At 43.7% G+C, this 24,949-nt stretch overlaps 2 protein-coding genes across 13 annotated transcripts in view; one reads left to right on the top strand and one right to left on the bottom strand.

Moving 5' to 3' along the window:
- Positions 1-24,949, bottom strand: part of MED12L (mediator complex subunit 12L) — a 324,289-nt gene that overhangs the window by 158,552 nt on the left and 140,788 nt on the right. The gene's annotated exons all lie outside the window — the stretch shown is intronic.
- P2RY14 (purinergic receptor P2Y14) overlaps positions 1-24,949 on the top strand; it is a 59,929-nt gene that overhangs the window by 10,856 nt on the left and 24,124 nt on the right. The window lies entirely within an intron of this gene.

The following is a 24,949-nucleotide window of genomic DNA, read 5'->3' on the forward strand; positions in this document are numbered from 1 at the left end:
CCCGACCGGAGCTCGAACCCGTGTCCCCTGCATTGGCAGGCGGATTCTTAACCACTGCACCACCAGGGAAGCCCCCACGGTATCGTTTCTTTTTAAAGACAAAAGAGGGTTTTGTGTCTAGCTACTTGAATTTGGTTAAGTTACTCATTTAAATGCCTTTTCTCATCAAGTATTTAAATTATCATCATTTCCTTAACAGCACTCCATTATTTTTATGCCTTCTTAAATGTACAGTCCTTTCTATAGCCGAAGGTCGGAAAAGAATAAAAGTAGCAAAAAGCTCCCAGTAAGAAATATTATCTTAAGCCAAATATTCCAAGAAGTGTTTAAGGGTTCCGATAATAGTCAAAATAAACTTTTCATTTAAAGAATGTGAGAAACTCTATCATGCAAGAAATACACTCTAGAATGAGCTGCCCGGACAATAGTTAATTAGAAAAGTTCTCTTGTACTTTACAAGCATGGATACAATTCACCAATGTCAGCTGTGAAGAAAATCCTAGTTTTCCCTAAAATCCCTTCTAACTGACTCTGAAAGCACCCCATGAGTGCCTAGATTGATTTCCAGGGAGGAGGGAGTTTATAAAAATGACAGGACCCTCTGGCATGCTGGATGTGAGAATACCACTGCTTACCCAAGAGAGGTCACTTTTTCTTCACACATGTCACATCTACAGCAATTCTGTGTTCTGACTCCTGACTTTCTCCTTACCAGACACCCGAATGCCCCTGTGTGCATACTTTGTTTTTCCCTGTGCCAAGCCCCCAAGTCCCAAAGCTTTTCTCCTACAGCTGGAGTTCCCTTCTACGGATTTGTTCATGGCACTTACTCATTCAACTCCTTCATTTACTTAAAATCTTCGAAGTGCTAGAATAACAAAAGAATATTCAAGGAAAAGGACACGCAGCACCCCTCCCCCATCTCATACAGCTAAGACTAACGTGGAAGTCAAAAATGCACCCCCCCCAAAAGGTATCATACTCTTATACAACAAGCACTTTTGTGCAAATACAGTTTGTATTAATGTCTAGAGTCTAGGCACCCTGCGTTTAACTTTAAGTTCATTCACTCAACAACAAACTGCTTTCCGTTTGGGTGGGTACTTGTGAATAGGAGCCCAAAGTTTCTTCGGTTTGGGATTTCCAGATACATTCAATGATAAGGTTCAAATACTTCACAAGTCTGTTTACATTTCGACTTTGATGAGTCCGTATTCTCTTTTTTTTTTTTTTTTTTTTTGCGGTACGCGGGCTTCTCACTGTCGTGGCCTCTCCCGTTGCGGAGCGCAGGCTCCGGACGCGCAGGCTCAGCGGCCATGGCTCACAGGCTCAGCCGCTCCGCGGCACGTGGGATCCTCCCGGACCGGGACACGAACCCGCGTCCCCTGCATCGGCAGGTGGACTCTCAACCGCTGCGCCACCAGGGAAGCCCCCCGTGTTCTCATTTTAATGGAGGATTTTAAATGCCTTGGAAATTGAGGATAGGAAGGGAAATCAAATTATTTACCAGGGGCTTCCCTGGTGGCGCAGTGGTTGAGAGTCCACCTGCCGATGCAGGGGACGCGGGTTCGTGCCCCGGTCCGGGAAGATCCCACATGCCCGTGGAGCGGCTGAGCCCGTGAGCCATGGCCGCTGAGCCTGCACGTCCGGAGCCTGTGCTCCGTCCGCAAGGGGAGAGGCCACAGCAGTGAGAGGCCCACGTACCACCAAAAAAAAAAAAAAAAAAAAAATTATTTACCAGAAATCAGATAAGCCTTCCCCAAATGCACAGTGCCAGGAGCAGCCATTAGCATAAAGTTTCCATAGCAATGTTGTACCACAAACAGAAATACTCAGGAGAAAGGAGGAACTGAAAGAAGACAAAGTAAGGTGGCAGCAAAGCCAAGGGCGGGCACCTGTGTCCACCGCCCAGTAAAACCTAGGCCAGTGGCTCACGAGCTCCTATAATTAAGTTCAAGGCACAGACATCAATCAAACGCCCCCCTGGGTCAGAACTAGTCAGACTCATCCAGAACAGGCTGCCCTTGCCTTTGTCTGCCACCTTCGATTCTCAGGGATACGAGGCCCTGTTCCAAGCCCTCTCATTATTCCCCGAAAAGGGAAGAGACCCCTCTAAATCAGAAGCGTTCCGATATTGTTTTATTCGCGAGGCGAATCTTACTCAAAATCTTACAGGGAACGCTAATACACCAGACAGACAGAAACAGAAATGCTCCTGATGAGACGGAGGCAAAAAAAGCTCCATCCGCCTCCCTGGAAGCTCCCCTGGAAAGCCCGGGCGTCCAGCCCAGAGGCCAAGAAACCTCTTGAAGCCACTGCTCAGATCCCTCTGTAGAGAGATGGGTGATCTTGGATGAGCCAGCCCTACACTTCCTGAGCCCCTGGAGAGAAGGCACCCTGTATATGCTGTAAGACTGTCATCACTAATGCGACAGGGGGGGACGGGAGGGGGAGCAGTCTGCAAGTGCGCGTTTGAGAAGATGAGAATAAAGACTCAGAAGTGCTTTCATGATGTAAGACGTACACACAAGAGCCAAATCAAAGAGCAGAAGATAATGATCAAAGATGAGAAATCAATCCATGGTACTTCTGCTTTTTGAATAGTTCTTAGAAACTACATGTCTCTGCTCTGGAAAATAAGCTGAAAGACGGATAGTTTCTGTGAACCGTTTCATTTTACAATGTTAGAAGCTCTTCTCTTAGTTTGCCATCAATATTCAGACTAAAGCCTCAAAAGACAACATCATCCGTTAAATTCCGTAGGTGTCTCCACTTCCTCGATTCCTTCATTAGTCCAACAAGAGTTAAGAGCTGAGTACCTCCCTTGCGCCAGCAGGTGCCGGAGACGTAGCAGTGAACGAGACAAAGTGCCTCACCTCAGGAGCTTACAATCCCGGGGAAGAAACCACTGAGCGGAACGGGGGTAGGACGTAACGGGGCGTCCCCCGGGGACGAGGTGACCAGGAGCAGTCACAATGAAGGTGAGAGGTCAGAACAGGAGACCTGAAGACAGAGGGAGGGGAAGAGCCTACGCAAAGGCCCCAAGACGGGACTGACTCGTTGAAGGTGGGGGGGGGGGGGGGGGAGGAGCAGCAATGGCAAGAAGGCCACCGCTTCCGGCAGCAGCAGCAGGGGTGAGGCCAAGAGCACAGCAAGTGCGGCGAGGGAGCCGGGCCCGGGCCGGCCCGGTCACACAGGGCTTTGCAGGGCATGATCCGAATCCGGATCGAAATCTCCCCGGGGTGGGTTCGAGCAAAGGCGTGCCCGGATGGGACCTGTGTTCTTGCAGTTGACTGCGGAAGACACTACGGGGCCTGGGTGGAGGCAGGGAGTCAAGCGGGAAAGGAAGGCCGGATAGGAGACGCCAGCTTCCCAGCTCTGATTATGACCGAGAGAAGTTTTTATATACACAAGTTAAACTGCAATTTGAGGAGGAACAATTTCAGGGAAAGGGCGTCCCATCGAATATAAATGAGAAAACTCTCCATGCTGGGTTTTCACAATCACATGCTAGCTAATGAGTTTAGGTTTGATTTTCTGAGAGACGGGGGCCATAAGAAGTTTTCAGTAAAGGCTCTCAGGCAGTTTCCTCTTTCTTAGCTGGTGAAGCGCACTCTTACTGCCCTCAGTTCTTCGACTGATAGGACAGGATGGCCAATAATTATTTCGCTTTAGGCTAAGTGAGCACAAACCCTCCCTGATACCCCATCAGACAGGTGTTTACAAAATAATGGAAATAATTACAGCAGTGGTACTGAGGACCAACCTCAAAACACAGCCTTCAAAGTTTTGAGGGGGGGCTTCCCTGGTGGCGCAGTGGTTGAGGGTCCACGTGCCGGTGCAGGGGACGCGGGTTCGTGCCCCGGTCCGGGAAGATCCCACGTGCCGCGGAGCGGCTGGGCCCGTGAGCCGTGGCCGCTGAGCCTGCGCGTCCGGAGCCTGTGCTCCGCGACGGGAGAGGCCACAGCAGTGAGAGGCCCGCATACCACCAAAAAAAAAAAAAAAAAAAAAAAAAAAGTTTTGAGGGGAATGTGGGAGGGGGCCAGGAAATAAGAGTATGAGATATTTATAATGATGAGAAAAATACAAAATAATCCGAACAACCATTAATGATTCTTTCCTTCAATGGGATGGTGTGTAATTATGCCAAAGAGAAATGAGGAGACATGGAAAATTCATGGAGACACACCGCGAAGTGGGTGGGGGTGAGAAGCAGCGGTAAGAGATCTCAACCTCTGTCCACAGTTATCTGCTTTTCCAGGGTTTAATCATTGCTAACATTTACTGAGGGCTTTCCACACGTGAGACATTGCACTGGTGCTTTGTGAGTAACGAATACCATCCTACTGAATTCTTACAGCAATCCTATGGTATACACAGAGTTATTCCCATTTAACAGATGCGTTAAGTATTTTAGCCAGACTCAAATAGCTGCTAAGGGAGGGAGGAAGGATTTGAATCCAGGAATTTCAACCCTGTAGCCCCGTCCTTAGCCTCTCCATTACTCAGCTCTCAGAGACAAGTCCTTATTCACTGAGTGTATTAAATCAATTCGCTCTTAGATTCTTTCTTTGAAATAACATTACAGGAAAAAATGTCCACTTAGCGTTCTGGGAAATAATTTTAGGGAAAATTAATGATGAAACATGCAAAGCTCATGACATTTTGGAAAGTCGATATGACCAAATTGGCGTTACTCTCAAGATCAAAATACAAGGCCACTTTACAAACCAATATAATGCAAAGGCTCAGTGACCTATAATAATTCTGTCAGCCCTCACTATATTAGTAAACTGTGAACACCACACATTTGTACATTTCCTTCTGAGTCCAGCTGCTTGCGAACGTTCGGCACAGAGAACGTCATGGTACCCAGTTTAAAATTGAACAGATGCCCCCCGTTCTAAGGTGAATTGGGAAGGTTCCAATCAGCAGACATTCTTTCAGCTGTTCCACATGCTGATAACAAAGGAATGAGAGATATTTCACGGTGAGGCTGATGATTAGCCTAATTACTAAAGGATCCAAAAAGCACAGGACCTGTGCACTCTCCTGAGTCCTTGCTCCATCTCTGCACCCACCTGACCCACGGAGAAATGTCCTAGTCCTCATCCCTCAACCCCAAAGCATTCGTGCAGGAGTCTCCTCTCCTCCACCACCACCTCCACCACCACCCAACAGTAATTCATAGCAGTGTTTCTTACCATCCTAGAAGACCAGAAGAGGATACACGTCTGAGACCGAGAACTACGGCATCTCCCTGCCTCAGCTCAAATCCTTATCGGCTGTGTGACCTCGGGCAAGATGCTTAACCACTCTGAGCCTTACTGTCCGTGTTAAATTGGGGTACATTAACAGCACTTACTCGTACACCAGCTATCAGGGGGTTTTTTTATTTATTTATTTTTAAACATCTTTATTGGAGTATAACTGTTTTACAAGTGTGTTAGTTTCTCCTTTACAACAAAGTGAATCAGTTATACATATACATATGTTCCCGTAACTCTTCCCTCTTGCGTCACCCTCCCTCCCACCCTCCCTATCCCACCCCTCTAGGTGGTCACAAAGCACAGAGGTGATCTCCCTGTGCTATGTGGCTGCCTCCCACTAGCTATCTATTTTACTTTTGGTAGTGTATATATGTACCTGCCACTCTCTCACATCGTCACAGCTTACCCTTCCCCATCCCCACATCCTCAAGTCCATGCTCTAGTAGGTCTGTGTTTTATTCCCGTCCTACCACTAATCTCTTCATGACATTTTTTTTTTCTTAGATTCCATATATATGTGCGTTAGCATACGGTATTTGTTTTTCTCCTTCGGACTTAATTCACTCTGTATGACAGACTCCAGGTCCATCCACCTCACTACAAATAACTCAGTTTCGTTTCTTTTTATGGCTGCGTAATATTCCATTGTATATATGTGCCACATCTTCTTTATCCATTCCTCTGTCGATGGACACTTAGGTTGCTTCCATGTCCTGGCTATTGTAAAGAGAGCTGCAGTGAACATTGTGGTACATGACTCTTTTTGAATTATGGTTTTCTCAGGGTATATGCCCAGTAGTGGGATTGCTGGGTCATGTGGTAATTCTGTTTTTAGTTTTTTAAGGAACCCCCATACTGTTCTCCATTAACTATCAGGTTTTAATGAGTTAATATAAATAGGGAATTTAAACACAACAGTATCTGGCATGTTATAAAACTTCAGTAAATGTTGGGTATTATTAATAATGCTTTGGTTATTACCCTGGTGCGTAGCAAGGAGGCACAAACTCCCCTCCAGTGTCAGTCCCCAAATGACTCTTCTTTTGCTGCTTATTTTGCCGTTTACAAGAAAATAACTGGTTACCCAAGGCCAAATTTTCCAATCATCTTTTGTCTTCCTTTCACTTATCTCCATTTCTAATTTGCCCATGCATTCCTCAGGAATTTTTTAGAATTCAGTTGTTTAAAGTAAATGTAATTCACTAAAAATTAAAGCGAATTCATACAAAAATTAAGTTGTTCAGAGAAAAGTAAAAGGGAATTCACCGAAGTCCCTTCCCGCCCTCCTGGCTGGGTGGGGGGCCCACCAGAAGCCTGAGCGCCACATCAAGCGTGTGGCTGAGTGAGAACGTGGCAGGACCACCCGGCAGGCACCATGCTGACGTTCACCACGGGGCCGAGATTAATGCCTGGAGAAATCTCAGGGCATGAGCTCTTGATGAACAAAAAAAGCTGGGGGCAAACCACAGGCCAAGGCTACTAAAGATAAATAATCATCAAATTCTCAGATCACTGGTGCGTGACTTCCTCTAATAATGCTAATAGGATTTATTCTGAAAATTAAAGTGCTTAGTTTATGTCAGAGTACTGAATCAGCGGTTCCCAAATCCCCCATTATTGTATAACATATGTTTGTGCATTTTTCTAGCTTTCTGGCTTTCATCAAATTCTGAAAGGTCTTCACAACCTAAAGCTGCTACAAATTGTCAATTTAACAGTGATTCTCAAACTTGTGAAAGTGTGTTCAAGTTTGAGAATCACTATTAAATGATTAATAATAATCAGCCACATCCAACCATACAGGGAGGACCCACTGTATCCCCAGCAGTGAGCTGAATGCTATAGTGGACCAAAAACTAGAAAAGGCCCTGAGCTCCCCCTTTAGAGTGCTTACAACTCTGAAATATTTATCAGATAACAAAAAAGGGATTTTGTTCCAAATAACTTAGAATTAAAATATTGGCACAAGAGACATCATGAAGGAATCAGAATTAGAACAGAGACTAAACAGAGCAGAAAAAGAATGCGTTCGGGATAAACTGTAAGCCAGGACTCCTGAAACTTCTGATTGGAAAAGCACTGTGTCCTTTTAAGTGCTTGATGAAAGAATCCTCCTAAAGACTAGCCCAGAGTATTTATACATAGTAGATGCGAACCCTATACCATAGCAGCATTCACTACAAAGAGAGACAAGGTAGCACCTGTCTGTCTTGAGGCTCATTTTAAGGTTTTCCATAAGTCTGGGCTTTCAAATAATTTGGGGAGTTTATCATTTCTTTTCTGACTCTCCAGAGTGTACCTACTGGGGGGTGAACATATGTCCCACATGCCCAGGACACACCCAGTTCACTCCTGCAGTCCCGGTCTAATTATAATTAATGCCCCTTATTGCTTTCAAAAGTGTCCCAGTTTGAATAATAAATTATAAGATCACCCTATTCCAACCTGCTTTGGTTAAGCCTCTGGTAAGTGAAACCTCTTCAAAAGTATTCCCTGGAGCAAGGTACCTCAGATCAAAAAGTTTCTCCTTAATCTTAAAGCCGAGATGAGAAATACTTCACAGTTCAAAAGGACTTGCCTATTCCTGCAGGAAAGCCAGATAGTCAGAGCACATCACAGAGAACATCGTTCGCAAAGCAAGCTACGTGGTCACAGCCCTACAGCACCGCAATCAAACGCAAACCAAAAGAGCTCAGCACCTCAGGCGAACCCTGTCATTCGGTTCTAAAGCATTACCAAATGCTTTTTTTGCGGGGGGGAGGGGGGTAAATTGGATTAGTGCTAACAAATATGTATAATTATGTATTTAATATACACTTAAGTGCGTATATCAGAGTTAGGGAAATAAGCTATCTTCAGCAAAACAATCTAACTCTTTTTTTTTGGCGTTACGCGGGCCTCTCACTGTTGTGGCCTCTCCCGTTGCGGAGCACAGGCTCCGGATGCACAGGCTCAGCGGCCACGGCTCACGGGCCCAGCTGCTCCGCAGTATGTGGGATCTTCCCGGACCGGGGCACGAACCCACGTCCCCTGCATCGGCAGGTGGATTCTCAACCACTGCGCCACCAGGGAAGCCCCAATCTAACTCATTTAAAAAAGAACACACACGTGCACACGCCAAATAAAACCATAAACTAGGAAGGCACTGTCATTCAAAGAAAAGGCAAGTATTTTGGTGGCGACGTTACTGTTGACTCCGTGGGGGCTCCCTAGCCCACATATGTCCCTGCAGGCTGGATAACGGGCCTGGCCCGATGGCCTTCCCTGTGTTCCAGGCCCGCCTCGGAAATGCCTGAAGTGTAGAATTGGTACTGCAACTACCACAAAAGGGGGACACGTTCAAATACGGCACTGAATGTGAGGATACTAGACAGTCTAGCTTTTACGGAGGTTGTCTCCGTCCTGACCACTCTAGCCTCCAAAGCCATCTGACCCAGAAAGTAGCTCACATTGTCCCAGGAAGGGCCGAGGAGCTTGGGGTAAAGAGGTAAACGCCTACCTCTCGTCCAGGGCACAACACCCAGGCCTGCTGGCCTCGTACCAACAAACCAGGGTTGGTAACGGAGGCCTGTAAAGCCAGAAAGGAAACCCAGGTTTGAATTAGTGGGTTCTCTCTCTGGAGTTTTGCATGTCCTGGTATTGTAACTTCCCAAAGGGACCATATCCAATCAGCATCAATCTCCTTGTTACCTTCATTCCCCGTCTCAACTTCTAAATGTCAGTTCAGTGGTTTTGAACTACTAAAGTACCTATGGAGCCCACAGCTGCACCTTGTGGGATAAGCTTATTCGAGAACGAAAGTGTTCTAGAAGGACACAGTTTTCAAACTGTATTCCTTAGCCACAGGGAATCGTAGACATACCTTGGGGACGGCCAGGTAGAGACTGAGCAGGCAGGCCAGCTCTTCCCCGAATCCCTAACTGCATTCAAAGGTACACTTTCATCTGTTTTATCCACTAGGGTTCTATTTAAGATTTGAACAGAAAAAAAAAAAAAAAAAAGGGTTCTACGTCTCTGCCCCTCAGAACAAAACAGAACACACACACACACACACACACACACACACACACACACACACACAGAGAGAGTTTTACAAGACGTTACTAGAACCAGTGACTGAACAAACACTTTAGAGAGATACCATAAGAACTGCCAAAAAAGTCTGAAATCTTTGAGGAAAGGATCTTAGATAATCTTTCATACAATTCACTCATTAAAACTGAAGAATTAAGTGAGCCCTTGAGCATATAAGTAAAAAGCATATCCTCACAATATCCTCTCCATCCCCACTTCCTGCCCACGTTTTGTCCACAACTTTCCCCCAAGTCCCCCAAACCTTACCACTGACACGAAGTGTTCAGATCCTATTTGCACAGCTTCTAAGAGATGGTGCATCTAGAGCCCACGGGCGGATGCTCCAGGAATCAAAACACTAGAGTCTGTTTCTAAGATACGCCTACTAAGCGGGGTGGGGGGAGAAGCAGAATACAATTAAATTATCTTAACTTGGAGAAATCAATAGAAATAACACTAATATTTACTAGCTCTCCTTGCTGCCACACACCGCACGCATTCCACGTGCACTATTTCACCTAATGCACACGGCAACCTAGTCAGGGAGGCACCGTTATCAGCACCATTTCCCAGGTGACAAAGGCGAAGCCTAGAGACGAACACCTGACTCCAGAGCTCCTGTCCCACCTTCCCCACCCTGCAGCAGGCAGAGCCAGAGAGACCTGCCCTCGGGACTCTGAAACGGCCCAAGCACATTAGCTTTTGATGCTAAATTTAAAGCGAACCAAAGGTACAAATAAAAACTTCCCACGTTCCTCGGGATGTGTCACAACTCTGGCAATTCAACCGTGGCTCTACAAGTAGCTTAGAAAATGAAAATTCTCATTCTCCTGCTGCCAGGGGTACCTTGGAACTGAACCCAGGGCCAATTCCAGACTACACTTCATCAATCAACCTTCGTTTTTTCCTCCTTCAAAGAAGACACTAAGAAAATTTCTTCACCAGGTTCGTATGTGGCGCTCACACTGGAACATATAAAAATTTTTTATGTCAGCAACAAGCCAACAAACAGAATTAAAGAAGTAGTGACATTATATTAGAAATAATAATTGTGAGGGTCTGGAGTATTTGATTATGCCTCTGAGCTAGTTCCAGGTAGCTTCCAGATCTTTCTAATCCATTACAAGTAAGTAGTATACGAACTCGATTTTGTGCCTCTGAATGAAAATGAATCCCAAAAGTTGGCCTAGAGATGTCTCAGTGCCACAAGGACCCACAGACTGGAAAAGTAAGGATACTGAGTCTGCACCTTCACTACCTTATTTTATAAAAAATAGAGCTTCATGCCAGAAAAACTGAACTTAAGATTCTTAATGGTGTCTACACACAAAATGCCTGAAGCAAGTTAGAAAAAAATGGTGGGAAAGGAAGCAGTAAATATGAATTACCATTAAAGTGCTGTCATTTGCGGAGGAAACTTGTAATATAAAAATGTGTGTGAATCTCATCTACACCAAATGATCCAGAGACATTTAGAAGACAGTCTGAACACAGGCCAGAGGAAAATTATAATAAAATACAGTTCCGTAAACCTCTCCCGTTGCGGGGCACAGGCTCCGGATGCGCAGGCCCAGCGGCCATGGCTCACGGGCCCAGCCGCTCCGCGGCACGTGGGATCCTCCCGGACCGGGGCACGAACCCGCGTCCCCTGCATCGGCAGGCGGACTCTCAACCACTGCGCCACCAGGGAAGCCCCGTAAATACTATATTTAAGCTCCATTTCAAAATCATGTTTTCTCCAAGCCATCATTACCTTTGATAGATAATAAGACACCCCCTACAATGCAAGTCTCCTTCAAGTCTTTTTTTTAGTTCTTCATTAGGAAATAATACTTATGACAGGCAACAGTAATCCTGCTCTTCTGTAGCACTCGCACAATATTCCGAGTTAAATATTACCACTGCTTTCGGAGCGATCATCCCCAGGAAGAGACTGCTGAGGCACAGAGAGGTTAAGTAATGTGTTGAAGGATTCACAGCTAGTATGAGCCTGAGCCAGCCTTCTAACTAGAACAATCCACTCCAGAGACACACTGCTCTCACATCCTCTCAACCACATGTTAAGAAATATTACAAATGCCTAAAAGATAAACATGCAGTGGTAAGAGCCTATAAACATTTAGGCTAACTACAACACGCCAATTGGCATTCGGTAAAAAGAGGATTAAACTGAAGTTGTAAAATAACAGCTACAGAGAAAAGACTGCATCAAGATGCCTTCCAGGCAAGATCACTTAGAAACCATTCCAAATGGCTGTGAGAAAGCTTAACAGATCGAAAACGTCGACAATCTCTCATAATCGTTTCCTTTTTAAAACCACACCGTCTCATATATTTCAGAAGCAGCTGTATCATGTGCTGCTTTTTTGAAACTAAGTGCTTCCAACAGAGTGTGGTAATAAGCATCTGAACTTCGGGCAAACAGCATATACTTCATACGTGGCGTTGATAAGTGATATCTGGTTTGGTAAATGGCAAGAGATTATTTAGCAAACTCAAACATTATTTTCTAACTATGGGCCGTTAAAAAAAAAAAAAAAAAAGAAGCCTCTGTCATTTCCCACAAAACACCAGAATAGATTAATAACCAGTCAGCTGAACTAACAAAATATATAAGAAAATATTCTGCTTGTATGAGCTTTTGTTCCCCCTACCTAGGGAAAAGTAAACATTTCCTGCCTTTGCTATTATTTAGCTTCATCTGCAGGCCTCTAATGAGAGAGATCCATCTAGACATTGCTAAATAATGCCATTAGCATAATAAGCTTTAGTCTTTCCTGAAGGGCAGTAGGTTGGTGTGATTTCTGGCAATGGAGAGGTACTTTGGGACCACACGGTTTGTCTACATTAGGAAAAAATAGCAGAACCCTAACAGCTTCTCGAGTTGGCTACAGTGAAGAAAGAGGAAGCATGCTCCATTCACACTCCCTGTGGAGACTGAGTGGAAGGAGGGATGCAACAAGGGGTGGAAAAGGGGATGGCCACCCAGCTTCCTCCCCAAGGGGTCCCGGGGAGTGAAGGCACTGAAGTACTCCATCAGATGCGCCATCTTTAAAGGCTTCCAGGCTACCGCGTACTGCTCTCATTTACTCTTGAAATTCTGTTTACGGTTTGGAAATACTTCTCCCAGGATTCAGGATGGCTAAGTTATAAAAGAGCTTTCCCATAACCATGGTTACTGAGCCAAAGACCTGCTCAAATTTGGATCCTTCCATAAAAGTCAACATTTATTGACTTCATAATTTGCTTGAAGTAACGATTAGCCTATAATCATGTTAATAAGAGCCCCTACCATTCACTGACCACCTACCTACTTTGGCTGAGCACGGCAGTAAGAAAATCTATACATTACTTCATTTAAACTTTCCAACAACTTTCATGAGGTAGGTGATACTAGACCCTTTCTACAGATGGGGAAACAAAGAGATATAGAGAGATTACATAACTAGCTCACAATCCCCAGGCTGATGAGAGGCAGAGCTTGCTTTTGTTTTGTTTTTTTGCGGTACGCGGGCCTCTCACTGCTGCGGCCCCTCCCGTTGCGGAGCACAGACTCTGGACGCGCATGCGCAGCGACCACGGCTCACGGGCCCCGCTGCTCCTTGGCACGTGTGATCCTCCCGGACCGGGGCACGAACCCGCGCCCCCCGCATCAGCAGGCGGACTCTCAACCGCTGCGCCACCAGGGAAGGCCGCAGAGCTTGCTTTTGTACCCAAAGTTAACTCTAACTGCGTTATGTGGGATTAACTCTCAAGAAACACAGATTAATCTAATCCTGACTGTCTCCATGCTAGAGCAGACAAACTTGCTGGGGATTTTTTTGTTTGTTTTTTGTTTATCTCCCCCTTCATTTTGTCCCGGATGAAACTCTAGCCAAAGATGAGCAAAGCCTTCATCTCAGGGGCAGGCTCTGACAGATTGCTCGAGATCCCCTAGAGAAGGACTGAAAGGCTACGGGAGAGTGGGCTGTGATGAGTCCCAGATGTCTGCAAAAGGCACAGGGCAGCACAGACGCGCAGCTACTGGTTACACCCCACATCCTTTTGCTCAGCCATACTTCACTGCTGTGGACCTCCTCTCTCCTGGATGCTCATTATCTAGAGACGCTCCCCTTTTGGACTGTGACAAAAGTTGAGGCAGATATTGAAGTCACACTCGTACACTCTGAGGGTTACCAGTTAGCTTGAATCCTCAAAGGAGGATTTTTCCAAGCTAATGCAAGTCACTGAGCTCCTGCCACATCTGCCGCTATTTAGCTGGTGGCTCTCTTCTCAGATTGCTTACTCTTACGTGAAACTGGTCTCCCAACAGTCTCATCAACTCCAGAAATAAATACCCAGCCTGCCTCTCTATGACTCAGGAGCTTTTATCTTTTCAGTGATTGTCTGTATTTTTAAATGAATAAAATCAAGGGCCTTGCTTATCAGGTATAATATAATATAAGGCATCTGGGAAAACTACAAAAGAGAGCAGCAAAGCAAAGGATCAGGATTTGATTAGGCTTTTGGTAGCACATAAGTTTCAACTAGGAAGAATCAAAAACGCAGTCCTGGAAGCGTGTATGCATCGCGAATGGTACTTTTCCAAGATAGCAATAACTGCAAGCTGCCCAAAGCAAGATGCCTAAAGCAGATTGAGCTGGACGGCCTCTTCAGTGAAAAATAACAGAAAACTATTAATAGCAGGGATTTGTCAACACACATTTCCTCTGCCTGTTGCACCTATAAGAAGTACCTATCCAGCAAAGTTGTATTACGTACTGTTGTTTATTACGCCTGTATTACGCCTGGACTTTCTGTATTTTCTCTAAATGCAGCTGCTGGCAAAAGTACTTTTAAGCTTATTCATACGCATATATAGTCAAGAACTGGACTAAATGAGGTTTGGCTCAAATTATAATATTGACGTGATAACAAGAGCTAACATTTATACAGCTTGTTTACATATCTTAACTAACTGTAAGTGGGAAAATGGGCAGCCTGGACTCAGGGGGAAGCCTGCCCTCATTAGACCCAAAGGGCACAGTTTCTCCTGGTCACTAGAGGCAGCTGGGGAACTGCGATCCCTTTCAGTGCAAGTGAAGAGCCTCGGTTACAAATAATATTGACATGGTTCTAATTATTTGAATAGAGGATACTGAGTTAGCAAAAAAATTATAGACATAATTATCTAGGTGAAGAGAAGTATGGAGAATAAGCAAACTAAATCTTCATCTTCCACACAAAGGCGTCAACAGACACTAGTGGAAGATGGGAACTGTCAGTTATGTTAGAAATACAGGGATTGACACCCCAAAAGTGAACAAGGTACCCACTGGGGCAAAGGAAGAGGGCAGGACTTTCTTCATTATAAGTTTTATAAAATTAATGGATTTTTTTTAAGTACATAAATGCATGACTTGGGTAAAAAAAAAAATTTTAAATTAGTTTAATCTGAATTACCAACAAAAAGAAATCAAAATTAATAGGACGTTTAGATTTCTTGAACTAGGAAAAGAAAGAAGGGAACATAGTGGAGTTCCTCATTCGTTAAATACAACCACACTCTTGTCTCTGAAAGATCTTCCTTTCTCACAGAGCTGGAGTCTTAGGACAGAGGGTGCCCATGGATTTCAAAGGGGTAACATGCCAAGCCCAGGAAGCAAACCTGGCAATAGGGGGTGACAGAGGCTACAGAAAGATGACCTGCCCTCCAGCCCAGCAGGCCAGATGACTGCATGAAAAACAGATGCAGGGAGCATCAGCAAAGACCCGCCCTTCCCCAAAACAAGGAGAGACGGCCATTACCATCAGCGATACAGTACAAGGTCTGGGGAGTGATTATTCCTCATCAGAGCTCAGACTAAGCACCACAGGAATTCAGAGAGGGGCTAACCATTCATTCGTTCTTAGTGGGAAGATCAGGAAAAGCTCCGTATCTGGCCTGGGTTTTAAGGAATGCATAAGAGGTCAACAGGTAGAGATGGAAGAAAGGGGCCATTCCAGCAAACAACCTGAACAAGGCCGGCAGTGACAGAAGAGACGGTGTGTTTGGAAAAGCGACAGGGTCAAAGCCACAACCAAATGCACATCTCCTGCTACTGTTGCCCCACTTCAACAGGAGAGCGTGGGGAGGGGTGAGCATCTCCTGGGACAGACAAGACAGTTCAGTGGTTAACGGGTCAGTGCGAAACTACAGACGTGATCAACTAAAATGCAGTAAGAGGGAGTGTACCTCTTAAATTACCCAGTTTATAGGAATACATCCTCCGTGGTTAAACTGGCCTATTTCGTGTTGGACACTCTTAAATCCCAGACACTGACATTTATCTCATTATTCACAGATCCTGTCATACCCCCAGGTTTCCCCGAGTCCTTGGCTTTGTGTTACTGGATTCTGTCAGTAATTTCTCCTTATAATTCCCCAAGAGTACAGAACTCTTAAGACTTAGAGTTTTGAGTTTCAGGTACCTTCTGTTCGCCCTTCAGCTTACAAAATAGAATACCGTTATAAACGTACAAGTTCCTTTAAAAAAGACACTTTCTCCCCTTTGGCACTCTCGTGTAGCACTTGTTACTTTCAACACTGCAATGATTATTTAATCCCATAAAATTGAACCACGTTTGATCCGCACAGCCCCAATTACCAGTTTTGGTATTGAAGATATACGCATTTGACTCAAGGTTTCTTTGAGCCAGTTAGAACAGTTACTGGGTTACAGACAAACAAACCCACTCCTGCATGTCAAACTGAATATTTTTGTAAAAGTCAGTTTATTTTTATGTCACGGATCACAAGCCTTCAAAAATAAAAGCGAGCACATTAATGTTTACTCTGGCCTTTATCGTTGTTTAAAAGTCTCCTTTATGAAACATACCAAGCACTGTAAGTAAAACTTGGAAGAAAGGACAGCTTCCCAGGGGAAGGGTATGCTGAACAGTGTCTGAAAGCAGGGTTCCCACAGGTTTGAGAAATACTCAAGAGACTCGAACTCAGACAAGTTTATTCAACAGTTAGGTAGTTATTTTTATTAAAAGACTAAATACATAAAATCTGTCATTCCAAAGTCTTTTTTACTTAGAATAGAGCTAAACATTTAATTTTTAAGGCAGCTCCATGTAAACAAAAATCAGATATAACAAAACAGAGCAGATGGTACATGGATATAATAAAAATTAAGACACAAGTATCACCCCTGCTTTTCAAAAGCTCGCTTTACAACACCACTTCCCTTTTATGAAAGATCTACTTAGTACCTGTTTTCAATAACCGAAAGAAATCCGAAGAGGCTTTTTGCTTTTACGAAAAAAGGCGAAAAGCGAAAGTGTTCAGCGTTTGTCTTGCAGGCAGTCATTATGAAGGCAGCATGCAGCCCCCAGCAGGGACAGCCGTGCCCCCAGCTCCTCCCCCAGAACTACTCTCAGCTGCTCAGCATCAAGCCACAACAGCTTTGAACTGTGGCTGTGAACATCTGTGCTTTACTTCAACTTATGTGCATCCATTACCAAGACAGGTCCTCAGGTAATGGCTTCTTCACTTCATGACATTCCGGCTTACGAAAGGCTTCACAGGAAGGCTCTCCCTTCAGAGAGTGGGGGAAACTGTACAAGAATGGCTGAAACTTTAGAAACACAATTCAAATTCAGGATGAAACAGGTGAAAGGAGAAGAGAAGTATTCCAGAAAGTTATTCCAGGCAGAGGGAAAGGCCCAAGGACCATTCTTAGCTGCAGGAAGTTCAAAGAGATCAAGGGCTGCTATGACATAAAGTTCAAGGCAAGCAGTGGCAGCGGAGGAGAGGGGTCAAGTTTGACCTGATTAAACAGCATGAACTTATAAGTGATAAGGACCCACCAAAAGGTCACGGACAGGCTTGGATGTGAGAGGGACTCCACTCATGGGTGACTGGAGGGCAGACACTGTGGGTGGGGAATAGACTGCAGGCAGTGAAGACAGGCATCACATGACCTTGAGTTTCGTGGGAATCATAGACAAGAGATATTCAGGTGTTTTAAAAAAACCATCAGGTTTTGGTGGTTGGATAGTTATGAGACAGTAAAGCAGAATTTCAATGGTTTATAGCTTGGGTGACCCCTGGACGGTAGCACCAAATAAAAGGGAAGTAAGGTCGACTGGAGTTTGGAGGGGTTTTGTTTCATCTTGATGGTGATAATAAGCATGACTGATAATGGGCCTGTGCTGTCCTAGGACAGAGGGAAAGAAACTGGTAAAGAGAGTAAGTTGATGACATCAGTCCACACCTGGATGAGTCTAAAGTAGACAGTTAGGAGCTTCAAGACGGCGGAGGAGTAAGACGCGGAGATCACCTTCCTCCCCACAGATACATGAGAAATACATCTACACGTGGAACTTCTCCTACAGAACACCCACCGAACGCTGGCAGAAGACCTCAGACCTCCCCAAAACGCAAGAAACTCCCCACGTACCTGGGTAGGGCAAAAGAAAAAAGAATAAACAGAGACAAAAGAATAGGGACGGGACCTGCACCGGTGGGAGGGAGCCGTGAAGGAGGAAAGGTTCCCACACACTAGAAGCCCCTTCGCGGGCGGAGACGGCGGGTGGCGGAGGGGGAAGCTTCGGGGCCGCGGAGGAGAGCACAGCCACAGGGTGCGGAGGGCAAAGCGGAGAGATTCCCGCAGAGGATCGGTGCCGACCGGCACTCACCAGCCTGAGAGGCTTGTCTGCTCACCCGCTGGGACGGGCGGGGCTGGGAGCTGAGGCTCGGGCTTTGGAGGTCGGATCTCAGGGAGAGGACTGGGGTTGGCGGCGTGAACACAGCCTGAAGGGGTTAGTGCGCCACGGCTGGCCGGGAGGGAGTCCGGGAAAAAGTATGGAGCTGCCCAAGAGACATTAGACTTTTTCTTCCCTCTTTGCTTCCTGGTGCGCAAGGAGAGGGGATTAAGTGCGCCACTTAAAAGAGCTCCAGAGACGGGCGCGAGCCGCGGCGATCAGCACGGACCCCAGAGACGGGCATGAGACGCTAAAGCTGCTGCTGCCGCCACCAAGAAGCCTGTGTGCGAGCACAGGTCACTCTCCACTCCTCCCCTCCCGGGAGCCTGTGCAGCCACCACTGTCGGGGTCCCGGGACCCAGGGACAACTTCCCCGGGAGAACACAAGGTGCACCTCGGGCCGGTGGAGCGTCACGCTGGCCTCTGACGTCGCAGGCTCACCCCGCATCCGTGCCCCTCCCTCCCCCCGCCTGAGTGAGCGAGAGCCCCTGAATCAGCTGCTCCGTTAACCCCATCCTGTCTGAGCAAAGAACAGACGCCCTGAGGCAACCTACACGCAGAGGCGGAGCCAAATCTTAGGCTGAACCCCAGGAGCTGTGGGAACAAAGAAGAGAAAGGGAAATCTCTTCCAGCAGCCTCAGGAGCAGCGGATTAAATCTCCACAATCAACCTGATGTACCTGCATCTGTGGAAAACCTGAACAGACAACAATCATCCCAAATTGAGGAGGGAGAATTTGGGAGCAACTATATGTATATTTATTTCCCTTTTTCTCTTTTTGTGAGTGTGTTTGCTTCTCTGTGTGATTTTGTCTGTATAGCTTTGCTTTTACCATTCGTCCTAGGGTTCTGTCTGTCCGTTTTTTTTCTTTTGTTTTGTTTTGTTTTTAAGTATAGTTTTTAGTGCCTATTATCACTGGTGGATTTGGCTTTGGTTTGGTTGCTCTCTTCTTTCTTTCTTTCGTTTTTTAAATTACTTTAAAAAATTTTTTAATAATTATTTTTTATTTTAATAACTTTATTTTATTTTACCTTCTTCTTTCTTTCTTTTTTTTCCTCCCTTTTATTCTGAGCTGTGTGCATGACAGGCTCTTGGTGCTCCAGCCAGGTGTCAAGGCTGTGTCACTGAGGTGGGAAACCCAAGTTAAGGACATTGGTCAACAAGAGACCTCCCAGATCCACATAATATCAAAGGGCGAAAATCTCCCAGAGACCTCCATCTCAACACCAAGACCCAGCTCCACTCAATGACCAGAAAGCTAGAGTGCTGGACAGCTTATGCCAAACAAATAGCAAGACGGGAACACAACCCCACCCATTAGCACAGAGGCTGCCTAAAATCATAATAAGGTCACAGACACACCAAAACACACCACCAGACGTGGACCTGCCCACCAGAAAGACAAGATCCAGCCTCATCCACCAGAACACAGGCACTAGTGCCCTCCACCAGGTAACCTACTCAACACACTGAACCAACCTTAGCCACTGGGGACAGACACCAAAAACAACAGGAACTACAAACCTGCAGCCTGCAAAAAGGAGATCCCAAACACAGTAAGATAAGCAAAATGAAAAGACAGAAAACCACATAGCAGATGAAGGAGCAAGGTAAGAACCCACCAGACCTAACAAATGAAGAGGAAATAGGCAGTCTACCTAAAAAGAATTCAGAATAATGACAGTAAAGATGATCCAAAATCTTGGAAATAGAATAGAGAAAATGCAAGAAACATTTAACAAATACCTAGAAGAACTAAAGAGAAAGCAAGCAATGATGAACAACACAATAAATGAAATTTAAAATTCTCTAGAAGGGATCAATAGCAGAATAACTGAGGCAGAAGAACGAAGAAGTGACCTGGAAGATAAAATAGTGGAAATAACTACTGCAGAGCAGAATAAAGAAAAAAGAATGAAAAGAATTGAGGACAGTCTCAGAGACCTCTGGGACAACATTAAATGCACCAACATTCGAATTATAGGGGTCCCAGAAGAAGAAGAGAAAAAGAAAGGGACTGAGAAAATATGTGAAGAGATTATAGTTGAAAATTTCCCTAATATGGGAAAGGAAATAGTCAATCAACTCCAGAAGCACAGAGAGTCCCATACAGGATAAACCCAAGGTTAAACACGCCAAGACACATAATAATCAAACTGTCAAAAATTAAATACAAAGAAAACATACTAAAAGCAGCAAGGGAAAAACAACAAATAACACACAAGGGAATCCCTATAAGGTTAACAGCTGATTTTTCAGCAGAAACTTTGCAAGACAGAAGGGAGTGTCAGGACATATTTAAAGGGATGAAGGGGAAAAACCTACAACCAGGATTACTCTACCCAGCAAGGACCTCATTCAGATTTGACGGAGAAATTAAAACCTTTACAGACAAACAAGAGCTAAGAGAATTCAGCACCACCAAACTAGCTTTACAACAAATGCTAAAGGAACTTCTCTAGGCAGGAAACACAAGAGAAGGAAAAGACCTACAATAACAAACCCAAAACAATTAAGAAAATGGTAATAGGAACATACATATCGATAACTACCTTAAATGTAAACGGATTAAATGCTCCAACCAAAAGACATAGACTGGCTGAATGGATACAAAAACAACACCCATATCTGTGCTGTCTACAAGAGACTCACTTCAGACCTAGGGACACATACAGACTGAAGGTCAGGGGATGGAAAACGATATTCCATGCTAATGGAAATGAAAAGAATGCTGGAGTACCAATTCACATATCAGACAAAATGGACTTTAAAACAAAGACTATTACAAGAGACAAAGAAGGACACTACATAACGATCAAGGGATCAATCCAAGAAGAAGATTGAACTGTAAATATTTATGCACCCAACACAGGAGCACCTCAATACATAAGGCAAATACTAACAGCAATAAAAGGGGAAATTGACAGTAACACAATCATAGTAGGGCACTTTAACACCCCACTTTCACCAATGGACAGAGATCATCCAAAATGAAAATAAATAAGGAAACACAAGCTTTAAATGATACATTAAAGAAGATGGACTTAATTGATATTTATAGGACATTCCATCCAAAAACAACACAATACACTTTCTTCTCAAGTGCTCATGGAACATTCTCCAGGACAGATCATATCTTGGGTCACAAATCAAGCCTTGGTAAATTTAAGTAAATTGAAATCGTATCAAGTATCTTTTCCTACCACAATGTTATGAGACTAGATATCAATTACAGGAAAATAATCTGTAAAAAATACAAACATATGGAGGCTAAACAATACACTACTTAATAACCAAGAGATCACTGAAGAAATCAAAGAGGAAATCAGAAAATACCTAGAACCAAATGACAATGAAAACACGATGACCCAAAACCTATGGGATGCAGCAAAAGCAGTTCTAAGAGGGAAGTTTATAGCAACACAATCCTACCTTAAGAAACAAGAAACATCTCAAATAAACAACCTAACCCTACACCTAAAGCAATTAGAGAAAGAAGAACAAAAAAAATCCCAAAGTTAGCAGAAGGAAAGAAATCATAAAGGTCAGAGCAGAAATAAATGAAAAAAAAAATGAAGGAAATGATAGCAAAGATCAATAAAACTAAAATCTGGTTCTTTTGAGAAGATAAACAAAATTGATAAACCATTAGCCAGACTCATCAAGAAAAAAGGGAGAAGACTCAAATCAATACAATCAGAAATGAAAAAGGAGAAGTAACAACTGAAACTGCAGAAATACAAAGGATCATGAGAGATTACTACAAGCAACTCTATGCCAATAAAATGGACAACCTGGAACAAATGGACAAATTCTTAAAAATGCACAACCTTCTGAGACTGAACCAGGAAGAAATAGAAAATATGAACAGAACAATCACAAGCACTGAAATTGAAACTGTGATTAAAAATCTTCCAACAAAAAAAAAGCCCAGGACCAGATGGCTTCACAGGCAAATTCTATCAAACATTTAGAGAAGAGCTAACACCTATCCTTCTCAAACTCTTCCAAAAGATAGCAGAGGGAGGAACACTCCCAAACTCATTCTATGAGGCCACCATCACCCTTATACCAAAACCAGACAAAGATGTCACAAAGAAAGAAAACTACAGGCCACTATCACTGATGAACATAGATGCAAAAATCCTCAACAAAATACTAGCAAACACAATCCAACAGCACATTAAAAGGCTCATACACCATGATCAAGTGGGGTTTATCCCAGGAATGCAAGGATTCCTCAATATACGCAAATCAATCAATGTGATAAACCATATTAACAAACTGAAGGAGAAAAACCATATGATCATCTCAATAGATGCAGAGAAAGCTTGTGACAAAATTCAACACCCATTTATGATAAAAACCCTTCAGAAAGTAGGCATACAGGGAACTTACCTCAACATAATAAAGGCCATATACGGCAAACCCACAGCCAACATCATTCTCAATGGTGAGAAACTGAAACCACTTCCACGAAGATCAGGAACAAGACAAGGTTGCCCACTCTCAGCACTAGTATTCAACATAGTTTTGGAAGTTTTAGCCACAGCAATCAGAGAAGACAAACAAATAAAAGGAATCCAAATCAGAAAAGAAGAAGTAAACCTGTCACTGTTTGCAGATGACATGATACTATACATAGAGAATCCTAAAGATGTTACCAGAAAACTACTAGAGCTAATTAATGAATTTGGTAAAGTAGCAGGATACAAAATTAACGCACAGAAATCTCCTGCATTCCTATACACTAATGATGAAAAATTTGAAAGAGAAATTAAGGAAACACTCCCATTTACCATTTCAAGAAAAAGAATAAAATACTTAGGAATAAAACTACCTAAGGAGACAAAAGACCTGTATGCAGAAAACTATAATATACGGATGAAAGAAATTAGAGATGATACAAACAGATGGAGAGATATACCATGTTCTTGGATTGGAAGAATCAACATTGTGAAAATGACTCTACTACCCAAAGCAATCTACAGATTCAATGCAATCCCTATCAAACTACCACTGGCATTTGTCACAGAACTAGAACAAAAAAATTTCACAATATGTATGGAAACACAAAAGGACCCCGAATAGCCAAAGCAATCTTGTGAAAGAAAAATGGAGCTAGAGGAATCAGGCTCCCAGACTTCAGACTATACTACAAAGCTACAGTAATCAAGACAGTATGGTACTGGCACAAAAACAGAAATATACATCAATGGAACAGAACAGAAAGCCCAGAGATAAACCCACACACATATGGTCACCTTATCTTTGATAAAGGAGGCAAGAATATACAGTGGAGAAAAGACAGCCTCTTCAGTAAGTGGTGCTGGGAAAAAATGGACAGCTACATGGAAAAGAATGAAATGAGAACACTCCCTAACACCATACACAAAAATAAACTCAAAATGGATTAAAGACCTAAATGTAATGCCAGAAACTATCAAACTGTTGGAGGAAAACACAGGCAGAACACTCTATGACATATATCACAGAAAGATCCTTCTTGACCCACCTCCTAGAGAAATGGAAATAAAAACAAAAATAAACAAATGGGACCTAATGAAACTTAAAAGCTTCTGCACAGCAAAGGAAACCATAAACAATACGAAAAGACAACCCTCAGAATGGGAGAAAATATTTGCAAATGAAGCAACTGACAAAGGATTAATCTCGAAAGTTTACAAGCAGCTCATGCAGCTCAATATCAAAAAAACAAACCACCCAATCCAAAAATGGGCAGAAGAACTAAATAGACATTTCTCCAAAGAAGATATACAGATTGCCAACAAATGCATCATTAATCATTAGAGAAATGCAAATCAAAACTACAATGAGATATCATCTCATACCAGTCAGAATGGCCATCCTCAAAAAATCTACAAACAATAAATTCTGGAGAGGGTGTGTAGAAAAGGGAACCCTCTTGCACTGTTGGTGGGAATGTAAATTGATACAGCCACTATGGAGAACAGTATGGAGGTTCCTTAAAAAACTAAAAATACAACTACCATACGACCCAGCAAACCCCACTACTGGGCATATACCCTGAGGAAACTATAATTCATAAAGAGTCATGTACCACAATGTTCACTGCAGCTCTATTTACAATAGCCAGGACACGGAAGCAACCTAAGTGTCCATCGACAGATGAATGGATAAAGAAGATGTGGCACACATATACAATGGAATATTACTCAGCCATAAAAAGAAACAAAATTGAGTTATTTGTAGTGAGGTGGATGGACCTAGAATCTGTCATACAGAGTGAAGTAAGTCAGAAAGAGAAAAACAAATACTTTATGCTAACACATATATATGGAATCTAAGACAAAAAAAAAATAGGTCATGAAGAACCTAGGGGCAAGATGGGAATAAAGACACAGACCTACTAGGGCATGGACTTGAGGGCATGGGGAGGGGGAAGGGTAAGCTGGGACGAAGTGAGAGAGTGGCACGGACATATATACACTACCTAACGTAAAACAGATAGCTAGCGGGAAGCAGCCGCATAGCACAGGGAGATCAGCTCCGTTGTTTTGTGACCGCTTAGAGGGGTGGGATAGGGAGGGTGGGAGGGAGACGCAGGAGGGAAGATATGGGAACATATGTATACGTGTAACTGATTCACTTTGTTATAAAGCAGAAACTAACACACCTTTGTAAAGCAATTATACTCCAATGAAAAAAAAATTATCCAAAAATGCCCCCCAAAATATATAAATAAATAAAGTAGACAGAGTATGGGAGACTTGGGCTCTTCTTCCAGGAGATGCATTATGACTGCATTAATCCAGAGGACTATGTAAGAAAAGTAAAGGATTCCAGCAACAATTTGTTAAATAAGCAAACAATCCTGAAATTAGGGTCAAACT

This window comes from Kogia breviceps, chromosome 5, assembly GCF_026419965.1.
Source record: "Kogia breviceps isolate mKogBre1 chromosome 5, mKogBre1 haplotype 1, whole genome shotgun sequence".
Taxonomy (NCBI): domain Eukaryota; kingdom Metazoa; phylum Chordata; class Mammalia; order Artiodactyla; family Physeteridae; genus Kogia; species Kogia breviceps.